Genomic DNA, 20,317 nt, shown 5'->3' with positions numbered 1-20,317 from the left:
CATATTTTTTAAAGTTGCTCCACTATCAGGACAGGGACACCATCCTCCGCGCCGCGGGGAAAAAGGGTGCACTCCGGCTGGAGGACAAGCAGGTTATGTTATCCCTGGACTATTCCAGGGCAGTGCAGCAACAGAGGTCCACCTTCTTAGGGGTTAAGCGAACCCTGCGGCAGAAAAATGTCCAATACGCACTCGTGTTCCCGACCCGTTTGAAGATTATTCATGGTGGAACCACTCATTTCTTCTCTGACCCAACAGTGGCCAGTGATTGGATTGAGCAACACCTGACATCTGAGAACAACTGCGGTCGGACACCGGCCAGTCGGACCTCAGGCCTCCAGCAGCAGCAACCGAGGAAGGTCACACTCTTGAGCATGCGGTCGGATTCCTCCACCAAGAACTCACCGGATCTCACGCAAATGGCTGCAAGCGGCTGCACAGGTGGGGACCCCGGGGGACAGCACGGATGGCGAGCGAGGCCCACACATTTTCACATCTGAAGAAGAGAGTAGCAATGGACGTGCTCTGAGAGACGGCTCAATGACTACACCGCTGGTGACCCCCCCACACGGCGGACACTTTTTTCTGATGTTTTCAACCTGACACGTTAGACTATGATATTGTGTGAAGTCAAGGCCTGTCACACCCCCTGCTTGCGGGGAGCCATGATGTCTGGATGGTGGAAGAACCCGGAGCCCAGATTCCTGGGCCATCTACCCTTCGCAAACCGACGGCCCCAAATGAGATGGATTGATTGGGAAACGATTGGGCATCTGCCCGATGTAATCAACAACCAGGTGGTGGCAGCGCCAGCGGCAGGCAGAAGCCGAAGACCACTTCCCCCACATAACGAACTAGAGTTAGCACATGTTGTGCAGTTTGGACGTATTCCCCCGAGGGATAGGTTCTGTTAGTTGGGATGGTTTCCCATTAAGTTACAGTATTTAACGGGGACAGAGGTGGACTGTATACGTAGGAAGTGGCGAGGGGTCATCTGTGCTACCACGTGTTCTGCATTTGCCAGAGGTACCCTGATCTGGATCAGGCCCGGGCTCCCATTTCGAGAACAGTCTAGGATGGTAGATAAAGAAGGCAGATACTCTCTGATAGCGGGTCAGCTAGAGGGCAGGGATATACTAGTAGGCAGCATTTACGCCGCTAATATAGAGCAAGAGCAGTACTGGATCCGCCTCACAGGGGTACTAGCACATTATGCGACAATGCCGTGGTTGTTGGGAGGGGACAACAACTGTGTCCTGGATGTCAGCCTGGACAGGTCTCACCCCCCGTCGGCGCGTTCACCTGCACTGAAGCAGACAGAGCAGTTTAAACAATGGGTTACTCAATGGTCACTGTTAGATGTGTGGGGAGATAAAAATCCTAACGCTAAACTATACTCATTCTACTCCGCCCAACACAACCTCAGAGTACGACTCAACCGAATTCTATGCTCAGCAACACTACTTCCCCACATACAGCACAGTGACTACTTAGGCAAGGTGCTATCTGACCACGATGCACATGCTGTGACCCTTAGATGGCGGCCACCACGCCCCCCAATACCCACATGGAAGTTACCCCGGGAATGCCTTACTGACCAGGCATTTTGTCACACACATGGCACACATATCCAGGAATACTTCACACTAAATGCAAATACAGCAACATCTAGGTCAGTAGAATGGGATGCATTTAAGGTCGAAGCAAGAGGCCACTGCATTCAACACATAGTAGGGTTGAGACGAGTACTGGAGCGATCACTTCAAACGGCAGAAACGCACTTGGCAGACCAGACGAAACAGCTAGATCAAGGGGACACAACTCCCAAACAGGTGGCGGCAGCAAAAAACGTCTATGTGGAAGCTGTGTGTGACCTTCGTAAATTCAATTTTAGAGGGTATGCTGCTTGGGTCCATCGGGAGGGGAACAGGGCTGGCAAATTTTAGCCTGGTTAGCAAAACAAACCACGGAACCGCCGCCGATCATGACATTTCAGGACAAGTCGGGTGCCCTCACTCACAGGGAGATATTCTGCTCATTTTTTATGACTATTACACAGATGTTTATCGGGCCCCACCACAGCCTTCACACCTGGCACTAACCCAATTTCTTCACTCCCTGCCCCCACCCTGCATCCCGCCGGAGGAAGGAAATGCAATAGACACAAAGATAAAATCTCCAGTTGTTACCCACGCCATCAGATCACTGGCGTGCCAAAAAGCCCTGGATGGCCTTCCCCTCGAATATTATGCCGCCTTTCGGGGGTAGTTATCCACTCACCTCGTATCAATGTACGATGATGCATTAAACTGATGTGAACTCCCCAGTTCACTTAGGGAATCCACCCTAGTAACCTTCCTCAAACTAAACAGGGATCCTACGCTGCATTCCTCCTACAGGCCTATAACACTACTCAATGCAGATTGTAAAATATTAGGAAAAATATTGGCGGATCGATACATCCAGGTTCTCCCACAACTGAACCACCCAAACCAAAATGTTTTTCTCCCTGGACGTAATATGTCGCTGAACATACAAGGGCTCTTCCACATACAGGATAAAGCGCTGGAATATTTCCCTAGGGCAGCCTGCTTAATCCTGGACCTGGAAAAGGCCTTCTATACACTCCTATGGCCATATTCATTTGTCACCCTCCGCAAGGTGCGAGTTGGCCCGCTCATGCTGGCATATACACAACTTCTCTACAAAGGCCTCACTACCCGGGTAAGGGTAGGAAAGTATATTTCATCCCAACTCAGGGTGGAGAGGGGGTTGCGCTGACAGTAGAAACACTGGCCGTTTGCTTGCAACAGGGGGGATGCCTGGGGTATCCCGATAGCAGACACGATGCATTACGTATCGCTATACACGGACGATCTCTTAATTTATGACCTCACAATAGTGAATACAAATTTAGGAGTTTTCACTATCAGGACATGTAAAACTTAAAAGTACATGCCTAACCTTTCAATTACACAGTGCCCTGAACCTATGAGCTGCCTAGGGCCTACCTGAGGGGAGACCCTTATGTAATAAAAGGGGGTGTAAGACTTGTGAAGTGGGCTTAACTGGCAAGTTGACTTGACAGTTTAAAACTATATTCAGGTCAAGGTGTCAGACCTTCAGCATGTTTTAAGGTGCTACTTAATTGGGTGGCACTATAAGTGTTGCAGGCCCACTAGTACTATTTAATTTACAGTCCCTGGGTATATGCTATACTATTCTACAATATATTTAAAAGTAAATTAAATATGCCAGTTTGGTATAATCCAATTATACTATTCGTAAAGGAGAGAGAACAAGCACTCTAGCACTGGTTAGCAGAGGTAAAGTGCACAAAGTCCTACCACCAACAAACAAATTCAGCAAAAAGTGGAGGGTAAAAGGTAAAAGGTTTGAGGGTGACCATGCAGAGAGTGCCAGGCCTAACACAATTTAACTATGTTCAATAATTTGTAGTTCCAAATGAATATGTCTGAATCAGACAAAAAGGATATGCAGTAGAAAGGAACCTGTAATTCTACCTTTTTTCCTTTTGGAGGCGTGGCCTTATGGCTTTAGGATTTTGATACCAAGTGCAGCATTTACTTTTCAACATTCCTGGACCTAAAATGAATCATCCTGATCCACAATAAATACACAAACACCTGTAGTGGTTTCCACCCATAGTGTACGTAAACAATGCCAACGATGGTTGAAACACTATAGTCTTTCAGCTGTGAAAGAACACTTTTCCTCAATTAATGAGAATATGCTTTTTTCTGGCTTTCTTCTGGGATCATGTCCTAAACATTATAAAATATTGCTTGCCGCAGGAATCTCAACTATGATGAACTAAACAAATATTCAGAGAAACAACCTGCATAAAGTATTATGCAAATTGATAAAAAAATATAAATTTTTTTTAAAGTTAGCAACAATGGAATGTATATGCTTTCTAAAAGAGACATTTTGTACTCAGCCTTAGACTTCCTGAAGGGAGACTTGTATTTATTACGTCACGTGGAGGCTCATTTAAGAGAAGATATACAACTAAATTGGATGCTACAAACACTAGATCGGGTTCCGTGCCTTGGCAACTTCCCAATGAATCAGCCCTTCTTGAGCCCTGTAATTTTATCCTCACACAAAAAACATTGGCTAAAAAACAAAATACATATACTCTAGTAAGTATAGAACAAGTTGAGGACTCGCTATTTAGAGTCAGTGACACTCCACCTATTACCTGGCTAATACATGCTATTATTTCATTGCCCAGTACAACCTTTCATTTTCATGACTGTCAAAAACATAAATCTATTGGCTGGTATGAAACTATGCACAATTCACAATTATTCCATTCATGCAAGTTTAGGGTTTCTTTTCCCACATCTATTTAAACAATTATTAATAGGACCCTTTGTATATTAGTACAGCAAAATGCAGAAATCCCAATCCAAACTTCCTTTTGTGTGACACCATATTATTGGAGGGAACGAGTAGTGCTTTAATGCCAGTCTTAAGTTGGGTTTTGTCTATTTCTCTCAATGCATCCATTTCCACACATTAGAAACTTCTGAATAACCATTCTCATTTATTTTTAACAAATGTTACCTGCTGTGGGTTGAAAAACAGCCAGGCATACCATATAACAGCTTCAGAAACAATACAGTGTTGTGGAAGGATTTAGCATTAGGAACATCTCTTGGCCTAGTATAAGCCGAAAATCTATCCGTTTTGACAAATTATTGTCTGATTTGTTGACTTCAGTGGTTGAAGTTTATGTTTATGTTTGTTTATGTTTATGTGTCTTATAAAGCGCACTGTCACCTTGCAGGCATCCTGGCGCTGTTGGCTCAAAAGAGGGCGGAAGTGTCAGACAGAACCGGACAGAACGGGCAAGTTACACATACTAAGGAAACAGCCAGGTTTTAACCTTTTTTCTGAACGGGAGAAGCTCCTTGATTTGCCTAATTTCGCACGGGAGCTGATTCCAGAGCTTGGCCGCGGCCACCTCAAAAGATCTACCCCCTGATCTGGTCTTCCTAAACCTAGGCACTCTCACCAACCTAGCCGCTGAGGGACGAAGCAGCCTGGTTGGGTAATTCCACGCAAATTTGGATTGCAGGGGTAGAGGGCCTATTCAATGTAAGGCCTTGAAAACGAGGCAGAGGCCCTTGAATTGTACCCTCTGTCGCATAGGGAGCCAGTGCAGCTTCGCCAAGCCCGCCTGCGCATGTGCTCTCCTAGGAAGCCCCAGAACCAGCCTAGCAGCTGCTGATTGCAGTCTTTGGAGCCTGTCCAAAAGGAAGCCAGGGGACTCCAGTAGCAGGCATTACAGTAGTCCAGCCTACTGAGGATCGTACACCTTGCCACCTGGGTGCACGCCTGAGATGGTAATAATGGCATGATCTTCTGCAAAGACCGCAAAATAGCGAAACAGCAGGAGGCCATCTTATTGACGTGTGTCTCCATGCTGATCTTCTGATCAAGCATGACCCCTAAGTTGCGAACTGATTCCACTGGCCGCACTTTAGTCTCTGTCTCAGGGGGCCAAAAGTTCACTGGAAATGGCCGAGAGATCATATTCCCGGTGCTAACGAGCACCTCCGTCTTCCCAGCATTAAACTGGAGGGAATTGTTCTTTAGCCAGCATGACGTATCACGCAGGCAATTGTGGAATACCTCCACAGGTGTAGAATCCCCTCCCTCAAAGCAGAGGATCATCTGCGTGTCGTCAGCATAGTTTATTATTTTAATTTTGTAGGCTTTAATGAGTGAGATCAGAGGTCCTAAATATAAGTTAAAAAGAATGGGACTAATTGCTGATCCCTATGGCACCCCATGTGAGACATTGGAAAAAGCCGATTGGAAGGGAGGCAGGGACACTGCCTGCTGTCTGTCCTGCAGAAATGACCGAAACTACCTCAAAGCGCTACCTCCCACCCCAGCATTGCTTAAGCGGCCCAACAGGATCCCATGGTTAACCGTATCAAAGGCAGACATATCAAGCAGGATCAAAACCACTGCTTGTCCCCTGTCTGCACGCCTTTGAAGCTTGTCCACGGCAGTAACCAATGCTGTTTCGGTCCCATGAGCCGGCCAGAAGCCAAATTGATCTTACTCTAATAAGTGATGCTGTTCCAGGTGTTTGGAGAGGGTTAGACTGACCCAGTGCTCCACAATTTTGGTAGGGAAAGGTAGCAGGGAAATGGGTCTGTAGTTCTTGGAACAAACCAGATCTAAAGAAGGCTTCTTCAGCAGGGGAGATATCACCGCCTGCTTCCACGGGGCTGGAACCGTACCAGTGGCAAAAGATTGATTGCAAATAAGGTAGAGAGTGGGAAATAATTCCTCATCAAACTCCTTCCAGATCTTATGTGCGACTGGGTCCAGTATCTGCAGACAGCCGGAACTGCTTCAGAAAATCAGAGAATATTTTATGCACTAGCCTCTTCAGATTTTGCTGATAACAATATTTAATTTGCCAGTGATGTTAGACCTGACATCATTGGTGTAAGTTTCCCTTCTATTTTAGACGGATTGCCTCCTCTGTTTTGATATGTTTTTGCTGGATGTATGCTTTGGGCACTGTGCCACTGCTAATCAGGGCCACAGTGCAAGTGCTCCCTATGTTAAATTGATGTACTAATTGGTTATTCCATGATTGACCTATTTGAGCTACTGTCAGACCCTAGTACAGTGCTGCATGTGTGCCCAGGGCTTGTAGATCAGATGCTGCTAGTGGGCCTGCAGCACTGGTTGTGCCACACACAGAAGCAGCTTGTAAACTGTGTCTCAGGCCTGCCACTGCAAGGCCTATGGGTAGCCTGTGACTGCCATGTCGACTTGGCAAAGGGCATCCCCTTTCCAGTCCCTAAACCTTCCCTTTGCCTCATATTAGACACCCCTATGGTAGGCCCAAGGGCAGGGTGCATTGTAAGTATAAGGTAGGACATGCTCTGATGTGTGTAGCATGTCCTAATAGTGAATTACAGCCATTTTCGTTTTTCACTATTGAAGGCCACCTGTTCTCATAGGCCAGAATGGGCAGTTAAGATTGTTACATTCCTACAATCCTAACTGACTCAGGGAACATGGTAGAAATTCGAATTTAGTATGCATGAACTCAGAATAATAAAATAAATATTTTAGTAAAGTTTATTTCATATCCTGGCTTTGCAAATACCACTTTTAGAAAGTAGGTATTTGCTTGCCTAACCATTTGAGCCCGCCTCTGCTGACTTGTGTATTCCTTGTCTGGGTATGTGCGTGAGAGGGCTGGGGAAATTCCAGGAGACAGGCTGGGGCAGCCCAGTGGTGAATAGAGAGATCAGCACCTAGATGGGAGGGAGGTGTGCACCTGGGACCTGAATAGGGCAAGGCCTCCCATCCACAATGCTGGCTCCACCTCTTGTGGCTTGTCTGATGTCTCTGCCCTGCACTGTGAAAGGAGAAGGGGACGCATGTCAACAGAGTGCTCCAGAGCTGTATCATCCCTCCCCTGTGCTGGCTCCACCTCCTGTGGGGCATCTGATGTCTCTGCCCTGCACAGTGAAAGGAAGAGAAGAGTCATGTAAACAAAGTGCTCAGGAACTGGTTGGAACTACGCAGAGACCTCTCTGCCTTCAGGGAACAAATGATTTGGGGGTATAAATATTGGGACCCAGTCCCAAAGACTTTAGATCACTTCTGGAACAAGAAACCTTTCTGCCAAGGAGAAGAACCAAGGAAGCTGCAGGAGATTGGACGGCCCCTCTGCCAGTGTGCTGTTTGATGGGTTTGCCTGCAGTGGTTGCTTCATTGCCAAGGGAAAGGAGAAGGAACTTTTTAGGACTTTCATTTATCTACAGAATATTCTCCAATGGCTTGAACTGTGCTTGCCTCCTGCTGAAGGCCCAGGGCCAAAAGACTTCACCTCCAGCTCCCTCCTGAATTTCCATCCTGGGAATTCTGACTCCAGTCACTTGTGTGCCGCTGGGAGCAGGGAGCGCGACGCATCGAGAAGAAGCGTGTCGCCGCCGCAGCTGACATTGTCGCAACGCCAGAGAAGCGAGCTTTCGTCTCATCTCACTAGAAGCATGTGTCCATCGAAGCTGTCTGCTGTCGCATCGCCGGAGAATGCGCAACGCATCGAGAGAGTCGTCATCGCATCACCGGAGAAGCGCGTCACAGGGCCTTGCACGGCTCCAAAGTACAAGGCTGCCAGGGCAAGGCTGCCAGGGCGTCATCGCATCATCATCGCCGCAGCAAGGGCGCCATCTTCTCACATCGCAACTGGATCATCGCATCTTGCGCACCACAATGGGCCCGCAGGCCGAGAATCTACGCATCACCTCCGCACCGGATAGAAGCACGACGCATCCCCTACTCTGCGCAAGCATTGAGGCAGAATGCATCATCTCCCTCAGATCACGGAACCGATGCCTTTTGTTTACTTTGCTTCACACATCCAGGTACTTTGTTGAGAACTTTTCCGCATTCATCATCAACTTGGACTAAGCAACTTGAATCATCTTTTACGCAATCTTAAGTGTAGTATTGTGGATTTTTTGTTGTTGGTGGTATTGTGTTTAAGTCTATATAAAGAATACCTATTTTTATAAAACCTGTTTTGTGTCCATCTGTTATCACTGTAGTACTGTGTATATTCACAAATGCTTAACACACTGCCTCTGAGATAAGCCTGTCTGCTTGTGCCAAGACACCAAGGGGGTGAGCAGGAGTTATTAAGGAGTGTAATCCCCTTATCCTGACTTAGAAGTTAGGGTCACTATTTGGACAAAGGTGATAACCATTGCCAACTAGAGACCCCAGATCTAACAAGTGACAACTGGTGTTGGAAATCTTTTTAAGAACATTGGGTATGGTCTGGTCCATGGATTTAAAGCAGCAGTCAGACAGAATGCGTAATTTTTTCATTCCCTGTTCTGTAGCCTTTTTTGATTAATTCTAACCATCATCCTGCTAATCAGCCGTGGAATCATCATCTTTCTCCTGCTCCAACAAGTAAATCAATAACATGGAGTCCACATGTCCAGATGAACAGAGCTAAACAGAGACTAGCATGCTACATAGGCCGTGTTTGACTACATTTGTACTCAGTGAGCACTGGTTGCTCATCTTTCACTAAATGGACAGTACACATGGAAAATCGGTGTTCTGGTGCATAAACTGTCTGACTGAAGTTATCTTGGACTTACACCTGGAGCAGCCGGCAGTGGCTTATCTTGATATGTAAATGATTTTACAACTTATACATGTGAAACAGAACCAATGCCGAGCAATGCATCTGTCCCTTTTTAAAGGATGCTACCAATGACATAGCAAAATCACTGGTGGCCTTTTCAACACATCTGTTGATGGCTGGCTTGACTCACTGCTATCTTTCATGCCGCCTCAAGAGGAGCCACAATTACCATTGAGTGCCTCAGACGAGCGTTTATTGCTTGGCCACCAAATAAACCGACTGTTAATTATGAACACTCTCTAAGTGGATTCCTCAAAGATCACAGGTATGCTGCATGTGCACACCTGATGATGTTGACATGTCCTCCATCGAAGAATAAACTCTACATGGGAGTCAGCCAACTAACAAACAGTATTTTTCCACCTTACATACCAAATAATACCTTTTAAAAAAAGCTGCTTCTAAATTTTAGCTTTTTCATTTTTTTCACCTATAATCTGGCAATTTCATATTTCTTATTTAGAGTTTTATATAGCGCAAATTAGACTTGAAGATATCGGGTATCAGAGCGCATTACATAAGCACCAGTTTTGTTACAGATGGACACTGGTATGTTTAATCATCAACAAACATTAAAAATGTTAGATAGATTATAAAATGTATATAGATTATCTGAAATAATGTAACACTTGAAAGTATTGATGCTTGACTATTATTATATGTATCACGTCACCCATTTTACATATATAATGTATTAATTGTCTCTTTTTTATGCCATGCTTAATATTAAATGCCTTCCAATATATTTTACATACATAGTTTGTCTAGGTGTATGCTTTATGTTTTGTTTTTCGACCTGACCTCAGGAACTGGAGAGCATGAATTTCTTTATACACGAGACACACACATTCACTCTCCCATATAAATACTCAGTTAACTAATCAATAACTAATATAGACATTCACATAGCTAGTAACCAACTGGAGAACCAGTTTACACAACAACTGACAAAGTGATACAGATATTCAAACAGTTTAGTCACTATCCACTATATTTAATGAGACACTATGAATTGGTCAAGTAACCAGTCAATTACACTGCTACTAAATCCTCCATCCAAATATTTATTTTTATATATGCACTCATTCTTCAATGCAAATTGCTATATATATAATGCATATTTAAATAACTAAGCAAACCACATTCACTGGATGATGTCATTTGAGATGTCATCAGTGATGTCACTGACCATGTCATGAATGATGTATTATGTGACATCATCAGCAGTCGATTGCGGGTGTGCGAAATATAGTTAGTACAACTAACTATATAGGAGCAATTTCAATGGTTTTGTATGAGTGAAATGTCCAGCTAACTATAACACCCCTAAAACTTATAGTTTTTTGAGTGAATTTTAAAGGTTTTTTAAATGCTAATACCTAACTATATGGGGCCTGAAACCTATGTTTTTTCAGTGAATACATATATATATATATATATATATATATATATATATATATATATATATATATATATATATATATATATATATATATATATATATATATATATATATATATATATATATATATATATATATATATATATATATATATATAAAAGCTCCCTTGGTTGCACCAGCTTCACACACTTGAGAACGGGTGCTTTCGCAGGTGGTGTCTCCCGCTGAAATGGTTGCTCCAAACTTGCATCGTAACGACGAAAGAGAAAGCACTCTCTGGGTCAGCAGTCGCCTTAATCGATGGTCCATCGATAAAGGCGACTGCCGAAACGCGTCTGGACACTGTGAGTTCCTAATTAAAAAACTTGAACTCACCCCTGAGTGTGCTTTCTCTTTCTTCGTTTCGAGGCAAGTTTGGAGCAACCATAAATATATATATACATTATGTACATAATTTTGAGATATGTAAGCTGCACCTACTTACATGTTGACATGGGTGACATCGGCCATGTTAACATTTAGCCTGAAACAAATTTACACTTTGGAACACTTGTGGCTTGTAAAAAGGTGTATTATTCTAATTTTCACTTATAAGATATGAAAGGAATACTTAAGGTAGAAGGTAAAAATCCTTAGTCAATGTGGATTTTTGAATGTTGCAAGACTAACTTCTACAATGTGTGTTGCACATCTATCTTCAAAGTAACAGACTGGTATGGCCAGGGGTCTTCCATCTGATGACATGTCTACGTGTCTTGCAGATAAATAATAATTCATTTCTCTTGCCTCTCTCTCCAGCCACAGAGAATCAATAAAATATGTCAATGGGCCACAAATTTGAAACTGTCCTAGAACAATTTACTTCCTCAACTTCAGCTCCCTCTTGTTGGATAATCAGCTGTCAAAAGAATAATCTCACTGATCAAAAGCCTTTTCAGACATATTACTGACACATTGTCTTTGCCTTCTGTTCTAGTCACCTAATAACAGTGGAAGTTTGACACTTCTCAAAGATGAAATCTCAGAAACAACATCCTACTGCCTTGTGTTTAGCAACTGGACATCTGTGTGGAAACATTTAAAGGCATGGGGTCATAGACAACTGAGGGCCTTGTGAAATCGAGGCATAGGACATTACCTCTCATTTATCAAGCATGAAGGCACAGGAAGGATTGGATTATAGAGAGCTAGGAGGTTAAAATAGTTCATTTTCTCCTCGGTTTATAGCATTGCTGCATCTTCAGGAGTATTATTTTTAAATTGGCCATTTGCTACTTACACAGTAAAGAGAAGCATCGCCTACAACAGTGCCAATTTTACATCTCAACTCTGTTCTACCCTGCTAGGTAATCATCAGTGCACAAGCGCCCTTCATGAGTTAAACAGATGTCCATTATGCACAGGTAGGACAGATGTACATAGATCTGTGCCATTGTATCTACTTAGTTACAGAAATATTTTTTTAAATACAAGTTATTTATGTTAGATTAATGTATGTGATAAGTTCCTATTCATTTATGTGGTATTTGTGAATGGTGTTAATGGTGGCAATGATTATCATGCGTCTTTCTGTGTCATGAGGTGAATGACTTTACAAAAGTTTGTGCTGCTGTTACCTGGTTTCCATCTGCTCTCTAACCTTCCATTTATGCACTTCTGCACCATTGCACTTTATTTCTCGCTCTGGTAAATGCTTCACACTTCACATTGCCCGTTTGGTTTGCCTGTAATGTGTTACCTCTGTAAAAGAGACGCAGTTTGCCTTAGCGGTTGGGGCTGACACCTTTGGAAATAGGAAATCAGGATCTAGTCTCATCCTTAGCTCAATATCCTGTGATTCTGGGCAAATCACATAGGACATTATTAAGTTGCTGATTAGGATGGTGGTGGGACAGCCAGTCAGTGGCGGTTTGACCGACATTCTGCACACCGCCACATTATTTGCGGTCAATCAGAAAGCACCAGTCAGAGGGACAGACTAAAGCTTCTGATGGGCTCTGTTGGTCATATTGTATCCCCTACTATAGGGGTGGTTCCTATGGAGGCAGCACTGTAGGGATTGCAATGGGCCATTCCGGCTGCCTTCTCATGGCAGTCAAACCCCCATGAAAAGGCAACCGTAATGGGACGTTGGGGGTCCCTAACAGGGCCCTCATCCCCTGTTGACCTCTGCAATGGGCCCGGGGGGAGGGGGGGATGTTCCCCAAAACACCCATGCACCGTGTGCCTGGCACCACATGGTGCCTGGCACACGGTGCATGGATGTTTGCATAATGCCTTTTACTATTGCGGCTTGTGCTGTGGCCCTTTTCGGGGCATCAGCACAAGTCTCAATAGTAAAAGGCATTTTTACGACCACCTACACGGTGGTCGCATTGTAATCGGGAAAGAGGAACTGCCAACATATAGTTGGTCGGCCACCTGCTCAAAACGATGGCAGTCGGATGCTCGTCCGACTGCCGTCGTATTCAGCTGTTCAGCTGGCGAAATACTTCGTTAAAAACATGCCTGTGGCACTTTTTATTTGGCAAACTGGATATTTGCAATGTTTTGATGTAGTATCCCACTCACCAAACTCACAATAAAGCCCTTAATCTCCACGTACCTGAAAAAAAAGTGTTTTATACTATCTTTTTTTTCATTCTAAAGAAGGAACACATTATTGCTATGCACCTTTAACTTTCACATTCAAGATTGACCTTGATCATTTTAACCCACTAACTCAGAATAAAATACTTAGGAAAAATGTGCAAAAATATTATTTGTTATGTGTAACGACTTCTATTTTACAAGTAAAATAACTGGAATAAATAATTGAATTTGTTCTAGTTTCAATTGTTGCTACTTTTATCAAAAGCATAAATGTGAGCATCAGCATCAGCTGTAAGAATCTCCCACTCCATCTGCCTGTTGCCTCTGGTTACAGGGTAAGTGTGTAGGTGGATGTACAGGTGTTGCAGCCAGTTCTGTGTGTCCCACAGCAACCACGTGCACAGCTTCGGAAGAGATACCTGGAGCACCTTCCATCTGCTCCTCTACCACAGGCGTGTACTCAGAGAAAATTATTCATTTGATATTCCGACTCATTTTAATATGTCTCTGTCGATAACAGAGAACTGATAATTGGAAGCAGAATGAATCTTTACATATGCAAGCATTAACTTAAAATGATAATTAAAAGCAAGAACGTTGATAAATGATAGATACAATGCCTATTTGGACAGACATCCACAACGATTCTTTGCAAATTATTTAGAAGCACCAAGGAACGTGACAGATACTTATCAATGCTTAATGATTAATCACTTAAATCTAAGACGATCAAATGTACTACAATAGTCCTAAAAAAAAGTACACAGTACGCAGCCAGTGATAGGTCATAGCTTTACAAAACGTACCTGCAATCCATAGTTGATTCCAAAATAATGTAGATTGGCAAATAGAAGATGTTGTTACTACCTCGAAGTTTCAACATTTCCAACCTGAGTTGTGTCACCCTTGCGCCGCTTTAATAAATATTTCTCCACTGTGCTTATCTGGGTTTAATATGAATTACTCAAAATTCTGGTGCATTGAGCGTGGGGAGCAAGGACGTAACATCAATCAAGCTAGTAAAGTTTATAATGGTGAGAAAGGCGAAAGTGGGGATGGGAGTCATCATTTTAGATTAGGTGAGTTTAGACACTAGAGTATCTCAGAAGTGTTATTCGTGCACATATGATACACTAACCCTCACAAATGCACAGAAGAAAGCATACGAGTACGTTCTACTAAACTACTACTGGTGTGTAATATATACAGTCATTTGCAATAAACATTGCGTGTTCCGTGTATTGTATCTGTTTTAATTGTTTGGGTGTTTTCAGAGCGGTGTTCAAGGTTATTAACGCACTGCTTCACATACGTAATCAAAACCCTCTCACTTTAACAAGCCATAACATTTTAATTAAAGATTCGAATGTGTACTTTATTTTCGTGGACTTTGGTTATGGCGTGTTTAATTGTAAGTCTTTCTGAACGCCACTTACTAGTTTATGAATAGTGCTGACTTTATCACTTCACAGTCAGCCACTGGACATGGGCATGCTGTATTGCAATAGGAATGTTTTGAAGCATGGAATTTCTTAGCATGAAAATTGGTATAAACACATTCACACGCTCATGAGGAAGTTTGATGCTCACCCAGAGGAACAAGCTTGACACTTCTCGTAGTGATCTTTATGACTGCAAAGATTTTTAAATCGGTGCATCGATCATTCCGTAATGATTAATAAGAAGTAAGATTTCAATAGATATTAAAATGCTGAAAAATATAAAATTTAGGAATTATGGGAACATCGCTTTATACTGGCATGCTCCAATACCCAAATTATCTACTCTTCTTGAAAACTCAGACCGAGACAGGAGCCACAGAGAGGGAACAATGACAGTAGGAGAGAAAGCCCTCAAGCGGACAGTACTGGGAAGTCTCTAAAAGGGGTAACTATTATACTTAGACTTTGGTGTACTAAAAGAGACATAAAGATACGGGTACTGTCCCTACACACTGCCCATTCCCTCCTAGTGCACCCAGCATAAAACCAGAGGGCGGTAAAGGCCGTGAATGTGGCGAGAGACAGCGACATCCCTGCCTACCTCTGCCTAGCCTACAACTCCTATATTCCAGACAGTTATGCCACATTACCATCATGACTACATGGCTCTGACCTTCCTGCACAGTTAAAAAGTTATTACGTTTTGCAGGTTATACAGTTTTATATAAGCTGAGAGACATTTATGCAATGACCCCCCCCCCCACCCACCCTGGCATGAATACCTGCAGACCACATATAGCTCCTCCTTAGTAATTTCACGAGGATAGCAAGAGTAAACGATAAGATTGTATGAATCAAACAGTTATACAAGTCTCTGAAGGTATCCTTACAGCTTCGTGACCAAATCAGGGGTAGGTGTAAAGAAACGAGCAGTAGAACGTATAAATATATCCATATTAATGATATGTTATAATTTTGTGATTTGATGCGCATCGTTGAGTGTTAATACCCATGCTGGATACAGAATCAAATGCCAATAAAAATATGTTTTAAGAAAGTCAAGGGAAAACTGCTTTGCTCACTTTGCCACCCCAGTTCAGACCCAGCCATATCCAAATCAGTCTTGACCCTGACTGGAAACAAGCATCCTGGGACCGGTTTCGACATAGCATGGCATAGCACCCCACATCAGGGTAGCTTGAATCCAGTGGGAAAGTGAGCAAGGTACTAACGTCTGGGCATACCTTGCTAACTTAGGGTGAACAAAGCAAATAAATACAAGGAGATGATGGATGGAGCGCTGGAACGAGGTCTTGGATTCCGAAACCGGTCCTAGGATGCTTGTTTCCTGTCCAGGGAGACCTGGCTTGGTAGTTCGGGCTGGACTGTTTGGTTTGTTAGCAAGATCATGACAATGACCTCACATATTATTTCAATAATGTTATTTCAAATCTATGGTGGTGCAAATGATACTTTAATCAGTTTCTTATAAGTGGCAGATTTTTGTCATGATTTTTTTGTTTAAAAACAGAAGTTTTTTTATTATAGACTTACATACAACTCCATTTTTACCTTTGGTTTTTCAGCATATATGCCACAACTCCATTCCACCCGCCATCGACACTGAGGAAGGCGACTTTGCCGAAACGCGTCTGTCATCCTGGTTACATGGAATGAACTGTTGAAAAGTTAAACTGCTCCAGAGTGTGTTCGTTTGTTGAGTTATATATACATATATAAAATTCCATAGTGCTGAAAAGTGCCTACAGTTGCACAGTAATACCGTAATGGGCACAAGTCCTCATTCACATAGCCAGAAATAATTTAAAAAAAAAGAAAACAATAATAGGTAGTCAGGGGTATATGTGCATTCCAAATTTTACAATTTCGCCAGTCAGTAGCTATAGTCAGGACCTAGTTACCATGGGAAAATTGGAACATTCTATTCCCAATAACTTTGGCGCTGATTGACGAATCTTGGCGAAATTTTCAAAACTACTTCTTTGTTGATATCAGCTCCTAAGTTAAAAGTTTGGGGGTGCTTTGTCAAGGAGGGGCGAGAAAAAGAAAAAAGAGGGTATGAAAATGTGTTTTTTCCATGTTAATTTCCGTAGGAATCTTTCAACAAAGCTACAGGTCGAACGGGTGAACGGAATTACCCCAAATTTGGCAGGGAGAAGAGACTTGGTCTGGAAAGCACTCTTTTGTTTATTTGGTGCAAATCCGTTTAGTAGTTTAGTAGTTTTTGAGAAATATCTAAATTTACAAATATCGATATTTGGGAATTTTGCCATGTGATGGGCTGAGGCGTTACGAGCTTGCTTCTTATTTGCTGTGAGCGGTTGCAACTAGGAAGTGTTGGCCACCATTTTGTGATTCCGTTGACGCGAGTACGTGCTGAGCATGATTTATCGTACAAGTATGGTACGATCACTGTACGCGTATGGTACGGTTACCTCCCCAAAAAATTTAAAAGGAATTGTAAAAATATAAAATATAACTTAAAAAATAAAATAAAATAAAACTATTTATAATAAAAATATAGGAAATAGTATAAAAAGAAGGAAATATAATAATTAATACATTAAAAAATTATTATTTACACATTTTCTGGTGCAGGGCTTTACAATGTGATGCACCTTCTATATGCGTCACATTGTAAATACCACACATCATGGCACATCTTTTGCACCACCGCTGCATCACAGAAGTGATGCAATGGCTGTGTAAAAGAGGCACAAGGCAGTTCTAAATCCGCCTGTAACACATACAAATACACCCAGGCAGTTTCATCAGCAGTGCAAATTGAAGCATAGACTTATAACATATTAATGTGCATATGTTACATTCAAGTGCTTCAGAGGTACTACAGTATACTATAGGTAAACACCTTATAGATTAATGCTTTACAACTTCCCTATAGTTCTGCACGTTCACATTCACCATACACTAGTTATGCATTCATTCATTCATTCATTCAATGACTGAGGGCATGTAAGTGTGTCACATTGCACACAATGTACGGCCGCCCGCGCATGCGCATTTCTTGTGAGAAATGTGCATGCGCTGGCGGCCCGGGGACGCAGCCGACAAGGTAAGTGGTTTTTATTCTTTTTAAAAACGTTATTTAAGTATTTAGGGAGGGCGGGAGGAGGGCGGGTGGCGGGCAACTTCGCTACGCCCACGGAGTGGGCGTAGTGTTGCCTGCTACGCCTACTTCGCAAATGGCGAAGTAGGCAACACTACGTCCACTCCGTGGGCGTAGCAAAGTACTATGCCCAGGCTTAGTTATAGTTAGGAATTAACATTTAAAAAACCTTGCAAATTCAATGAAAAAAACAGAATTTTCACAATTGTTATAGTTAGGAATTAGCATTTAAAAAACTTTAGAAATTCACTGAAAAAAACATTAGTTTCACACATGTTATAGTTGGCTGGATATTTCACTAATACAAAACCATTGAAATTGCCCCATTATAGTTAGTTCAGCTAACTATAACTCGCGCACCCGTAATGCACTGCTGATGACGTCACATATTACCTTACTCATGACATGGTCAGTGACATCATTCATGATATCACTGATGACAATGTAAAACCTATGGTTTTTTCTGTGAATTTCTAATGTTTTTTAAATGCTAATTCCTATCTATAACATGTGTGAAACCTATGGTTTTTTCAGTGAAAATATATATATGTGTATATATATGTGTATTAATTGTCATATTTTTAATACTAATTTACTACATTTTTTTAAAGTATTTATTTTCAGATATTTTATTTTTTAAATTACATTACAGATTTTTATTATAAATCGGAAAAAAATGTTTTTAAAAATAATGAAATTGTAATTTTCTTTTTATTTAATATTTTTTTAATTTATATATATTTTATATAGCAGGCAATGATATCCTATGGAAGGAAATTCAAGTGACTGGTAAGTACAGTTAAATTTACTTTTCAGGAATAGTAGTGAGCTGAAAGATGCAGCACTGAGGTATCTCCTGATAACTGGTGATTAAATTGGAATTCGTAGCTCGACTGATTTTTGAGGAATTTTTTTTGAGTTCCAAAACTCCACACTTAGAAAAATTTCCAAGTGAAACCAGTCAATGTAAGCCTATAGAAAGAAATTCAAGTTACTGTAACTACGATTATAATTACTTTTCAGGATCAGTAGTGGGCTGAAAGATGCAGCACTGAGGTCTCTCCTGATAACAGGTGAGTAAATCGGAATTCCTAGTTCGGCTGATTTTAGAGGAATTTTTTAAAGTTCCAAAACTCCACACTTAGAAAAATTTCCAAGTGAAACCAGTCAATGTTAACCTATGGAAGGAAATTCAAGTTACTGTAATTATGGTTAAAATTACTTTTCAGGATCAGTAGTCTGCTCAAAGATGCAGCACAGACGTTTCTTGTGATATCAGGTGAGTAAATCGAAATTCGTAGTTCGGCTGATTTTACAGGAATATTTTGCTCAATAGTGAAAGAAGGGGGCGGGCCTGATGTAACATGTGTGCAAACACGCCCTGTGGCGCATTTTAGATTGGGTAATTATTCCTCTTCAATCCTGAGGTCCCCTGTGAGCCACCTAGCCCACCAGGTACCTCCAGTATGCTCCGGGCAGCTGTGTTGCAAAGAGGTGTTCAGAGGGAACGCCCCCTTTTTACAAGACTCTTCAACACAGCTCCGTGGCGCTTACTTGAGATACCTGTTGGACTAGTTGCCCCCTAGGGACCTCTGGATTGAAGAGGAATTAATTCCCCAACTTAAAATGTGCCACAGGGCATGTTTGCACTCACATCACCTCCAGCCCTGCCACCTTCACTACTGTGCAAACGCACCCTGTAGCGTGTTCTAAGTTGGGGGATTAAGTCCCCTTGCATACTGGGGTCCCTGGGGGCCAACTAGCCCACCAGGAACCTCCAGTATGTGCCAGGGGGCTGCGTTGCAGAGAGGTGTAAAAAGGGGCGTGGCCTCATTACACCTCTCTGCAACGCAGCCCCATGGCACATTTGCAGAGGGGGAACTAATTCCCCTTGAATACTGGGGGTCCCTGGGGGCCAACTACCCCACCAGGAACCTTCAGTATGCGCCAAGGAGCTGCATTGCAGAGAATTGTAATGAGGCCACGCCCCTTTTTACACCTCTCTGCAACGCAGCCCCCTGGCGCGTTTGCAGAGGAGAAACTAATTTCCTTTGCATACTGGAGGTCCCTGGGGGCTAACTAGGCCACCAGGAACCTCCAGTATGCGCTCAGGAAGGTACAGAGTACAGTACAGAGTACAGTACAGAGTACCGTACTTCGTACCTCGCGATTTAAAAAAATATTATATATTTTTGTTGGTTTTGGGGGTCCTTGTGTGACCCCCTGAGCAGGCCTAGAGGATCAGGGTGCTTCTACCATACCCCCTTTGCGTGTTTTGCATGTTTGTTTTACTGCTTTCTTTTGCCTCGGTTCTACCGAGGCACAAGATGGCTGCCAACACTTCCTGGTTTGGAGTGTTGACAGACAGTTAACAGCCAATGACCATGCAGCTCGTACTCGGGAAGGTAAAGAGTACTGTACACAGTACAGTACAGAGTACCGTACTTCGTACCCCGCGATTTTTAGAAAAAATTAATATTTTTTTGGCCTTGGGGGGGTCCTTG

Source organism: Lissotriton vulgaris, chromosome 2_1 (assembly GCF_964263255.1).
Source record: "Lissotriton vulgaris chromosome 2_1, aLisVul1.2, whole genome shotgun sequence".
Taxonomy (NCBI): domain Eukaryota; kingdom Metazoa; phylum Chordata; class Amphibia; order Caudata; family Salamandridae; genus Lissotriton; species Lissotriton vulgaris.
The sequence above is the reverse complement of the archived record's forward strand: the minus strand, read 5'-3'. Positions refer to the sequence as shown.